At 43.7% G+C, this 10,990-nt stretch overlaps 1 pseudogene; it reads right to left on the bottom strand.

Moving 5' to 3' along the window:
• Positions 1-1,477: 1,477 nt before the first annotated feature.
• On the bottom strand, positions 1,478-6,605 carry LOC119170830 (uncharacterized; annotated as a pseudogene).
• Positions 6,606-10,990: the final 4,385 nt, after the last annotated feature.

Below are 10,990 nucleotides of genomic sequence, written 5' to 3'. Positions count from 1 at the left end.
TATACCATTGCCCTCGGTTTGCCTCTGAAAGACAGAAGCTTTCGGACGCATTGCGACAATTGGACGATCGGCCACTCTCTGTGCAGATGCTACTAGAACACCGTCATCGCCTTTCATCAGCTCAAAAAGCAATCAAAGCTGTCTTGTGCTTTTTGAGGACTACAGGCCTATGTGACCAACTTTAACTTTTGTGTAGTGCCACCGCTGTATACGCGCCAGCTGATTGGCTGACAATCCTCCTTTTTTTCTCTCTTTCTCTTCTCTTTCCTCTCTCTCTCTCATCTTTATGCCCACTTCCTATTCCCCCAGCGTAGGGTAGCAAACCGGACATGTGCCTGGTTAACCTCCCTGCCTTCCCTCTTGTTGTTTACCCCCCCCCCTTATTCCCAGAACAATGGTACACTGCAGCAACAGTAGTAAATAATATGCTTGTCCAAACATTGCTTTTTAAGCATCAGATACCAGTACAGGAAAATCTAATCTGCAACGAAAATGTTGATAACTGCAAAATGCAATTTATTAGTGCACAAAACCATTAACAGTGTGATCAGCAATACCTCTAGTAAAAAAAGTGAGTAGTACAGCCAAGGACATAAAGGAATATATAGACGCACAAACTACCTAGCACCTCTTGCTTTACCTAGAGCCCATCAGCACTCCATCTGCAGTAACTACTGGCAGAACTAAAATTCAGCCCTGCTCAAAGCAAAATACTGCCCTAGGATCCAGTAAACACTGCTTTTCGGACCAGACGAAATCTCCCAGATATCCAACAACTTTCAAATATTATCAATGCAGGGGTGAAATATCCTATGTCATTAACATGACCCGACTATTATGTGCCCACTGCAGGGTAAAGACCTCTCGCAATGATCTCTTTCCCCCGTCTTGCACACGCCGATTTCATTTCATCCCAGTGAACCTCTTGAATTTCATCAAGCAACCTAACTGTTTAACTCGGCTGCGTTAGCCATCCCTTGGTATCCACTCCGTTGCTCTCGCTGCACGTTGGTTATAGGTCCTGTGCACTACGTTGCCTGCGCAGCTCTACTTTTTTCTATTAAAGATAGATGTGAGCTACCCCTGTTTATTCTCTGATCCACTCTGCTCTCCACTAAATATTGCAGAATGTCTCAAGATCTCGAATGTATGCCTTAGCTGGAAAAGTGCCCATATTATTCTACTAAACTCTCAGCAATATATTCACGAAGGTTCTTTTAAACAGGATAAGGAAAGCGCTGCACTTTAATCAATGAAGGAAGCAAGCTGGCTTTAGAAAAGCTTGCCCCACAATTGATTGCATTCATGTGATCAAATCCATAAATTCTGAAACCTTGAAAAATTATGACTAGCAACATGCTGCCATCCCAAAAACAAAGTGTAGAGCCACTGCATTGTACCAGTACAAATATATAGTGCAGAAACTTGGGGGTTAAAGAAAACCGAAAAAGTTAAGATTACGTGGCAAGACAAAAAAGAGAAAAAAGATGAACCCAATATAAAGAATGATACCCAAGTCAGAAGACTAGGAAGTGTGGACCGCACATTCTTGATGTCTTGTTCAGACATGTCTTGTTTCATAAGGCTAAAATGACACTGGAAAAACAAACTCGCACTCCTATCTGTATTCAAAAGAAGGTCAGCAGCCAATATGTGCATGAGCATACAGCAATTCTATGTGGCTGTTACAAGGAAAAAGAACTTTAAACTTTCAAAACTTTTCGCGACAAAGGCTTCGTGTTGAGGAGCTTTCTCTTTGAATGTGCCTCGGTTAAATTATTGGCATAGTTTGCCAAGAAAGGCCTCATGAATTTTCACAAAATTAAATTCAAAAGAGCTGCTCTCTGTGACACACTATCATTCATAGTGCATGCAAATAAGGATTTTTTTAGAAGTGAAGGGAGCACTATGCTTGAAAACTTCTGCAAGGGTTTTTGCCCTTTCACAAGGATCGCAGCTGCTTTAGAGGCTGCACCCTCAAGGACGCTTACAAATCCAACAAATGGCAATGAGGGGTATGAGAGTCCTCCCCTGTCAATTCCTTCAATTAGAGCAGTTGTTGTAGAGCTTGATTTGGGTGCCTGTATTTTCATAAGGCAGCCTTCACAGCAGATGTTATCCTGGACAGCTCTCACTAGAAAACCAGCTATTAGTGCCAGTGTGCTGGCACGCAAGCTTTTAGTAGGAGGACCTGAGAGAATGAAAGAAAGAATTTAGAGAATGGCAATACAATTAAAATAAGTGATTAAGTAGTAGCATCTATAATTGTGGTACCACCTAAGCAAAGTGCAATAATTTGTAAATGTGTCGTAAAGTAGCAACCAAGCCCCCCCCTCCCGAAATTTTGGTGAAGTATGTGTTTTACCAAAAATAAATAATAAAAATAGGTGTTTTTCTCAAATAGCCAAGGATTTCAGCAAGTGCCCCCCCCCGAAAAAAATTCCTGGCTACGGGCCTGGTTAAGGAACTCATGACTGCGATTTAGAACTTCTCATTTTGATGTAGCTGCACGTCACCTTTCCACACAAGCACTAAAACTTTTGGATCAACTCCTCTGTATCTTCAAAATATGCATCTTATTACTGAAATGTTTGTAAGTGATAGGTATTCGTAAATAATAAATGGTGCAAACCCACTTGGGAAGCGCTCCAATGCTGTAAGGTAAGGGAGCAGAAGCTTCTTAATGTCCTTGTCAGGTGGTGCAGCAGCTGCAGGTTGAGGGGCGAGTTTGGTTGCCTCCCCAATAGAACCTATAACGCTTCCCACATTGCCACTTGGAGATGAATGAATGCAGCCCGTTACTAAAATCTTCTGTAGTGACGACAGTGCTGCGTAGGCATCGGTTTGGTCATTGGAGCCATTTAGCTGTCGTATGGTAGAAAACAGGGATTCCACATCATCACTGGAAAACTTTCCTGTAAGGACCAAATGAAATCCGCGCCCAAGGAGATGCCTGGTGCAGAGAACAGTTGACATAGTTGTCACTCTCAGGGCCTCATAAGTTTCTTCTGACAAAAACTCTAGATTGTGTGCTGTACTCTCTTTCCATAAGTCAAAATAGATGAGGCACTCATTTTCAAGCCAGAGGAGCCTGCATAATAAAAGTATGAGCAATGAGATCAGTTAGAAAGTGGCACTTGGCCTACGGACAAATTACAAAGGTTTCAAGGTTAGATTTTAATAGCAAAGAATACCTATTACAAAACTGTGCATATAAAGAAAATGGAACCATTCATGTTTTCACACAAATGAAAGATAAATGACAATTAGAAGTAGTTCATGGATACCTTTCGTCATCTGGACCTTAGAAGGGCATTCTCAGAGCGTCTCTACTCATCCAGAACAATGAGGTGCTCTTAATGTTGTGGAGAGTAAACCATTTATAAACAAGTTCCATGAACTCAATGGTTGGCAGGGAGTCGTCAAAAACCATGGAAACTGAGCTGCTGTGCATGTTTTAGTAAAAACCTGAGCACAGATGTTACCTAGAATAAACTTATAATACAGGTAATTATGAGTGGGATAACCATCACCACATGCTAAGGGTGAAATCATATTTTTCTCTGAGTTTCTTCTAAAATAAACATTTATGCACTCTTTACCTGAGGAGATAAGATCGCAACAGCTCTGGCAACAGACATCTTCTGAAAATTGCTCGGCCAAAGGTGCTTTTTAGTCAAGCACCTCACAAGCTTGAAAGCACCCGCCTGCTTTTCTTGTATGTCATGCAAGTTCCTGTGACAAAATGAAATGTTAAACTGTCAATTTGTAAGGCATGAAAAAGCTACCAAATTGTACCTCAGGTAGTCTGGAACGATGAGCACTCCAGCATTCCTGAAAATCCTTTTAGTGTCGAGGAACTGATTCCTGACATTTTTTATATGACAATAGTCAAACGACAGGAACAGTTGCCTGTCTGGATCGAGAGGGTGCCTGTAAAGGATCAGTGAATACTGTTAGGAGTCTGTGAAAATGTTGACAGGACACATTTGCTTCAACACTCTAATAGCTCATAAATGTATGCACAATTAAAGGAGGTGTAACCTTTAGCAAAAATGTGACTGAGCAATTACTCACGGGACAACAGGGCATATTTGGCCACCAGACAAGCTGGCAAAAAACTTGCAGTTAGTGCTGTGGTTGTCAGCAACCAACCTAACCACTTCAAACCCAGCATCTTCAACTGATTGCATTACTTTCAACGAAAGTTGCTCGAGTTGCTCCCCTGTCGATCCTTTTGTAAAATAATATCCTACAGGCAGCCTGTAATTGTAAAAGCACTAGGCATTAGGTAAAGGACATGGTAATCATTTGAAGGATTGGAAAAAAAATTATCTCCACAGGTTCACATGACATGAACGGAAAGTAGCCAAATATTTCACATACCTGTAGTGGGTAGACAGTCCTACAAAGACGAAGCAGAGTAGGTGAGTTGCCAGTTGCTCCTCCAGGCCATAGTCTACCTCGGCACCTCCTAGGTCGACAAATCCATGGAGAGCATCGGACTGTTTATGGTACAGTGCAGATTGCTTTAGTGACATTTCGTCCATCACCAGGGACCCACAGCGTGCCTGCAATAATCGCAAAGAACATAGCTCCAGTAATTTTAATCCTGGCAAAAAAGTAAAGGCGAAGAGTAAATAAAGTACCTCCTTAGAGTGCAGTTTCACTTCTGCATGAAGGCGTCGCTTGATGAGAGAGGACACCACCTCTCCAGTGCATGCGCCAATGTATCGCTTGAGGGTACAGCGACTCGGCAAGGTCAAGACACCAATCTCCCGAAGAAGGCGGTACCCGGCTGGTGATTTAGCGTGTGAAAGAACGCATTTGCGCACTGTCTGCTCACGACATAGCCCTTTCTTTTTGCCCAGAAAAGCAAGCTGCTCTTGAAGGAACAGAGCTTTTTCGTTGCTCTCCTCCACCTTTTGCTGCAAGTATGATATAAGCAGGTAATGAGATTTTTTTTAATGTTCAAAAAGAGATAAGTTCACACCTGGAGGATTTTGACGTTTGTTCTCTTCAACAAGGACGCCTTTTTGCCTCCTGCCTCAGAGTAGAGAGTTCTTCCTGTAGGTGATGCTGCTTTTTCTGAAGCCTTTGACACTTCCGGGTAAGGTTTTGCACTTTCCTCAGGAGATTGGTCATTCGGGACAGTGAAAGCCTAGTCGGCATCCACGTGGTCTGGTTGCCTTTGATGGACTTGTCTGGCACTGGACAGTTTTGCCATGTTTGGGCATCTGATATGTATTAGGCAAGCAGAAAGAAGATTCAGGTGCAGGCAAAATTAAAGGCAGAGAGGAGGGTTCACTGCAGGGTTCTGTCAGCATTTCATCCTCCTGATGTGCGGTACTGCTGCCAGCCACACAATTGTCTTCCTGCTCATCAATCTTCTCAGACGGGGACCTATAAGGAGAGGGTATGTGTGGCCTGCAACATTAAGAATTTCGACGTGTTACAGGATGAAGCATGTATTAGAAGAAATTTGGGCGTGGCTAAACAAACACTAATTACACAAAAAAGCTTACCTATTTTTAGTTGCTTCTGCATGAGGCTTGTCTGGTGACAGCCCTGGCACAGCACACCTTTTCACAGGCTGTCGCTTTTTTCGGGATGGTTCCTGCATATACCCTGGGTAGCTCGGGAATATTGAAGGTATGGCATCTGGTTTTAGTTTGCGCAGCTTCAGGCCTTCTCTGTAATCTTCTGGCTTGAAATGCAAGCTGCATACCTTACTGCGGTCGCTCGGCTCCTATGGCTGTTTTCCTGGTCCTACAAATATTGTATTTAAGACCGCACCAGAATTATCAGATAGTAGGCAATCGATTAAGAATTAGCCTTTTAGTAACCTTCACAACGTGACAGAAAAGGATCTCTAGTGTATTCACTAGTTGAATCCCTTACCATTTCAATTTACTAGCAGCTGCATCAGTTCAGGGCAGATCCATTTGCGCCTATTTCCCTTAATTTTGTTATAAAACAATGCCAGCGCAAAACAATAGTGTAATAAATAAAACAAATTTCTCAACAAAGCAACACCGCTGTGCATCAGAGCGGAATAGTTGAAAGTAAGTGCTCTATCCCTGACACGGCCACGTGCACGGAGTCTTGCGGCAACAAAGGACAGTACAACAAAGGAAAAATGTAGCATGGGCTGCAGCCCCTTAGCCAGGACATTTTTTCGTGGCGGGGGGCACTTGCTGAAAACCTTGACTATTTGAGAAAAACGCCGATTTTTATCATTTATTTTTGGTAAAAACACATAGTTCAACAGAATTACGTGCCCCCCCCCCTTTCCCTGGCTGAGGGCCTGATGGGCTGTGTACACGATCGGCGTCCACGAATCCCACAAACAGCACTTGTGTTTCTAGACGCTAGCCAACAACGCTGAGCAGCATACATAGCGCGCAAAAAAGTTTTGAACTGCATTCCACTAGTCAGATCTTGCAGTGCATGCAATACAGCACTTTCAGTGCCTTACCTTCATCCTGTCGAGAGATCTTCTTCAACCACTCCTGTCGAATCTGGGTGACGGGGAACTCGTGAAACGATATCCCAGTTGACCGCCGATCGCTCGACTTGCAAAAAGGAACGCAGCAGTACACCATTGCGGGAATGGTGCTGCTGCTGTCGTTATCTAACGCTCCTGACTGCGCAGACTACTGGTCACAAGCGATAGCGGCGATAGCCTTCGAGTGCCACAAGATCATGCGAACGCACGCACGCACCAAGCAGAACAGCGGCTTGGCGGCTGCAACAGTGGGGGTTAGTTGTAGCGCCAAGGCGTGCTGCGGCACTTTCGAGAACTAAAAAAACTAAACAAGCAAAAGCGAAACCGGCGACACAGGGAGCGGCGGCATGAGCAGGTCGTAAGTTTATAGGGGAGGTTGTGATATATATATATACATACAATAATGCCAAGGAAGGTATAGGGGAAGTTATTAGGACAATTGTAATGTAAATGAGAAGAAAGAAAAGTGGGTGAAAAGATAACTTGCCGTGGGCAGCATCCTGCCCACGGCAAGTTATTACAAGCTGCCAGCTCGTGATAAGTTCACGTGCTACGTGACGCCAAACAGGCTCATAAAGAGGGCACCACACTTGTCTTCATGACCGCCGTGGTAGTTCAGTGGTAAACCATCGAACGCGTTATTCGGAGGTCGCAGGTTCGGTTCCTGCTCATGGCAAGTTATCTTTGCACCCACTTTTCTTTCTTCTCATTTACATCACAATTCGTCTAGTAACTTTTCCTATACATTTCTCGGCATTATTGTTCGTTAGATCTTAATACATTGTGTCAAAATATGGAAAAACAAGGCCATCAGTATACACACTTCCTTTCCTTATATACATACATACATTATATATATATATATATATATATATATATATATATATATATATATATATATATATATATATATATATATATATATATATATATATATATATATATATATATATATGCCCGCGTGCTTTGATTCACGTACACGTAAGGAATCCCAGGTGGCCGAAATTTCCGAAGCCCTAACTACGACGCCTCTCATAATCCTAAGGTGGTTTTGTGACACTAGACATTAATTACCTTCACTCATTGGCACCCGATTCGGGCACATTTGAAAGACGCATGGTGTGCTCCTATATTGCAGTCTCAGTTTCCGAAAAGCGCGCGCTTTTTGTAAATAGGGACTGAAATTAATAAAGTGACCTTTGTGTGCCTGGTAACTACAACAGAATTGTTTCTAAAAAGCCCGAGGCCAGCCGAGAAGTACGATCCTGCACTCTTCCCCATTGCGAAATATGGGCGTGTCAGGGAGCGTCGCCCCCTCCTCTAAGCGGGATAAATTATGCGTGGGGAAATAGAGAGCGCGCTGCCGCGCGAGGTGGCGATACGCAATCATTGCGCGATCTTGCTGTTAATGGTCAAAAGACAATAATTCCCCCCGAAATGCTCGTTAGCAGCGGCGAGTAGTAGATAATAATGCTTGCTGTTTGAACGTTGAAGGCTGTGCTTGTAGGGGGCTTAGTGGTCAACGCCTCGCAGTCACAATTTAGAGGACCCAAGTTTGATTCTGCGAGCCAAAATTTTTCAGTATCTTTTTTCGTTCTTGCATTTTCATATATAAAGATACGTATACATATACGGTTAGTGACGTCGACATGCACTCTGACGCCGACGGCGAAATCAAGCCGAGAGAGTTCATGTAATTCCTATCGCATTGAAAATGTACGTATTGTGACCCCATTGCACCAAAGCATACCACAAAGAAAAAAGCGGCACATCCCACGTACCCTGGGAATCGACGTTATGCGAGGCATGTGGAAGGAAGCTGCCCTTGTGGTAATTTTTTAATGACACGTCATGAAGTGACCCTAATATAAGTAAAATGTTGCAAGTATGGGCATGTCTTGAACAGTTGCAGGTGCCTAAATAATCAGTTGTTTGCACTTGCTCATGAATTCGAACAGGAACACAAGTACTAGCAACACCAGAAGCGATAAACTCCTATGTAGTGTGATGACGATAGCCCGGGACACAGCCACATAAATCAACTTCAGCGAATGTTACCTAACCACAATGGACATTAGCCCGACCTTAGGGCTGTGTGGTAGGAGTATATGTAATGTTTATATAATTGAATACGAAGCACTCCAACCACAATTGATGTTTTACAAACATTACGGTATATTTTAGAAGTAGTTCGGAGACCTGGTGTGGCTCTGTGGTAGAATGCTCTATTGCCACGCAGACTGCTAGGGTGCCATTCCTGCTGATGCCATGATATTTCACGCGTTCATTGGGTCAACGCTGAGGATGCCAGCTTTTTTTTAACGCTCACTCGCTAAAATCACCCTTGTGTGTTTTTGCCGTACCTGGAAAGTTATTGTTTAAATCACATATGGCACATACCTGCATACCAGTGAAACACATCCGCCCGCGGAAATGTGCAATTGTTCAACGGCAAGTGTTGCACGACCACGCGACGGGATCGTGACATGATTTATGTCTGTATTAGTGCGTCATCTTTCCACTCACGTAGTACTTCTCCATTGTCCCATAATTCTTTTCGTTGAAGTAGTCAGTAAACTTGCATAGTAATTTATTGTGACTGTTTCCCAATTCAATGTTTGAATTTAGACCGAAGGTAGTCGCACAGGACGTATTGCTGCTACTCAAAGAAAAAGCGCTCAACCCGCCTAACGGGAGCACGGACACGTTCATCGTAGCATTAGATATCAAAAAAGCCTTTGACTCCATATCTCACGAAACAATCCTTGAGGAGCTTCGCAACATTGGATGCGGATTAAAAATCTACAACTACAGAAACTCTTTTTTGACAAACCGAACGGCTACAATAGGCACCAGTTCAACTCGATCAGCGTTAACGCCAATATTTAACTGCTTTGTCCCCTTTACTGTTTTGTCCCCTCTATTGTTTATAGTTGGGGTGCGAAAGCTTGGCCTATGGCTAGAGGAGAAATTTGAGCTAGGTAAATCAATATACGTGGATGACATAAGTTATGGGCTTCCAAAGGCTTCATTGGCAACAAACAAGATATCCTTTAAAAATCCATCGAGAAGGTCGATCAAATTTGCATGTATGAAGGCGTGCGATGCACACCAGAAAAATTTAGAGCTTATCCGGGTAAAAGCCAAATACTCAAGAAAAGCGTGACGCCCCAAAACACACCTCAATATTCATGGCCAACCTATTATAGAGGTGCAAAAGTTAAGTGTCCTCGGCCAGTGGATCCAAAATAACGGTACAGTAGATAACACGATCGAAACAATGAAAAACCACGACAAACGTAGCTTGCGTGACACACAGGGTCACGCGGAGAAGACAAGGCTTCATAGAAGAAGAAACTCTGTCTTGTACAAGCTTTACTTTATAGGTAGAATACAATCGCATACCTTTCCAAAAGCTAACCAATACTAAAACAGCAAAAAATTGACGCAATCATAAGAACGACATACAAAGTTGTAACTGGACGGTCCACCAATGCTCACACCGAAAAAGTTGAGGCGCTAGGACTTTATATTACCTATGAATAACTAACGTCCACCGTGCTGATATTTCAAAAGAAAAGATTAAATTCCACGGACCCAGGCAGAGCTCCACTCAAGCAGGTTGGTTACCCCTTAAGACCTCGACACACCGTACAGGAGACATACTTACCACCTCACCTCATTAGGGCACAAATCATGGCGTCCCCCATACAGGAGAATATTAGCGCTAAGTACCACACAGGTAGGCGGCAAGCCAAAGCAAGAGCACTACAAAATCATTACGGTAACAACCCATCCGAATTCTACGCAAAGCCCGCAGACTACAAAGCAATGGTTACACTGTTGTTGCAACCAGAGGAACTACAACTATAGTAGCTTCGATAAAAACCCCGGTCACAACAACGGCCGAAACGGTGGCGGTTGCATTGGCGATCAGATGCGCTGAACGCAAAGGAGACTCAGCCTTCGTGATTACCGACTGTCAATCGACTTGCAGTACGGGGCGATTCCAAGGGCGGCTATGAAAATTCGAGGAACGCAATTACCAAATGAGCATGCAATACTTTGGTGCCCCGTGCATGCGGGACTTGAGGGCAGCAAAAGAGCCTACCGGCTTGCTCGTTAAATAAGCATCCGAGCACCAGTCACAACCATTGAGGAACCCCCAATAGCTCCACGCGACATCCTCGAAAACCAAAGAGAAGAACAAAAAAGATGGTGTCATTCCCATCCATATCCCCCTTTGTGGGTGTGCGCATGTATTATGAGGATCATCATCATCATCCTCACCCCCTTACAGGAGAAGAGGCGCGAAATTAGCGTCGAGTACAGACCAACGCGTACCCATGCTTACAAAGAAAGCACCCCATAGATCTCACAAAATACGCACGAAGCGTTCCGTGGTGTTGCGGATGGTCAACTCTCGCAAACATTACGTGGGAGTGCGAATCGCGGCCCCAAAACATCAATTCACCCCTTTTG

The sequence above is a fragment of the Rhipicephalus microplus genome, chromosome 3, assembly GCF_043290135.1.
Source record: "Rhipicephalus microplus isolate Deutch F79 chromosome 3, USDA_Rmic, whole genome shotgun sequence".
Taxonomy (NCBI): Eukaryota; Metazoa; Arthropoda; class Arachnida; order Ixodida; family Ixodidae; genus Rhipicephalus; species Rhipicephalus microplus.
The sequence above is the reverse complement of the archived record's forward strand: the minus strand, read 5'-3'. Positions and strand labels throughout refer to the sequence as shown.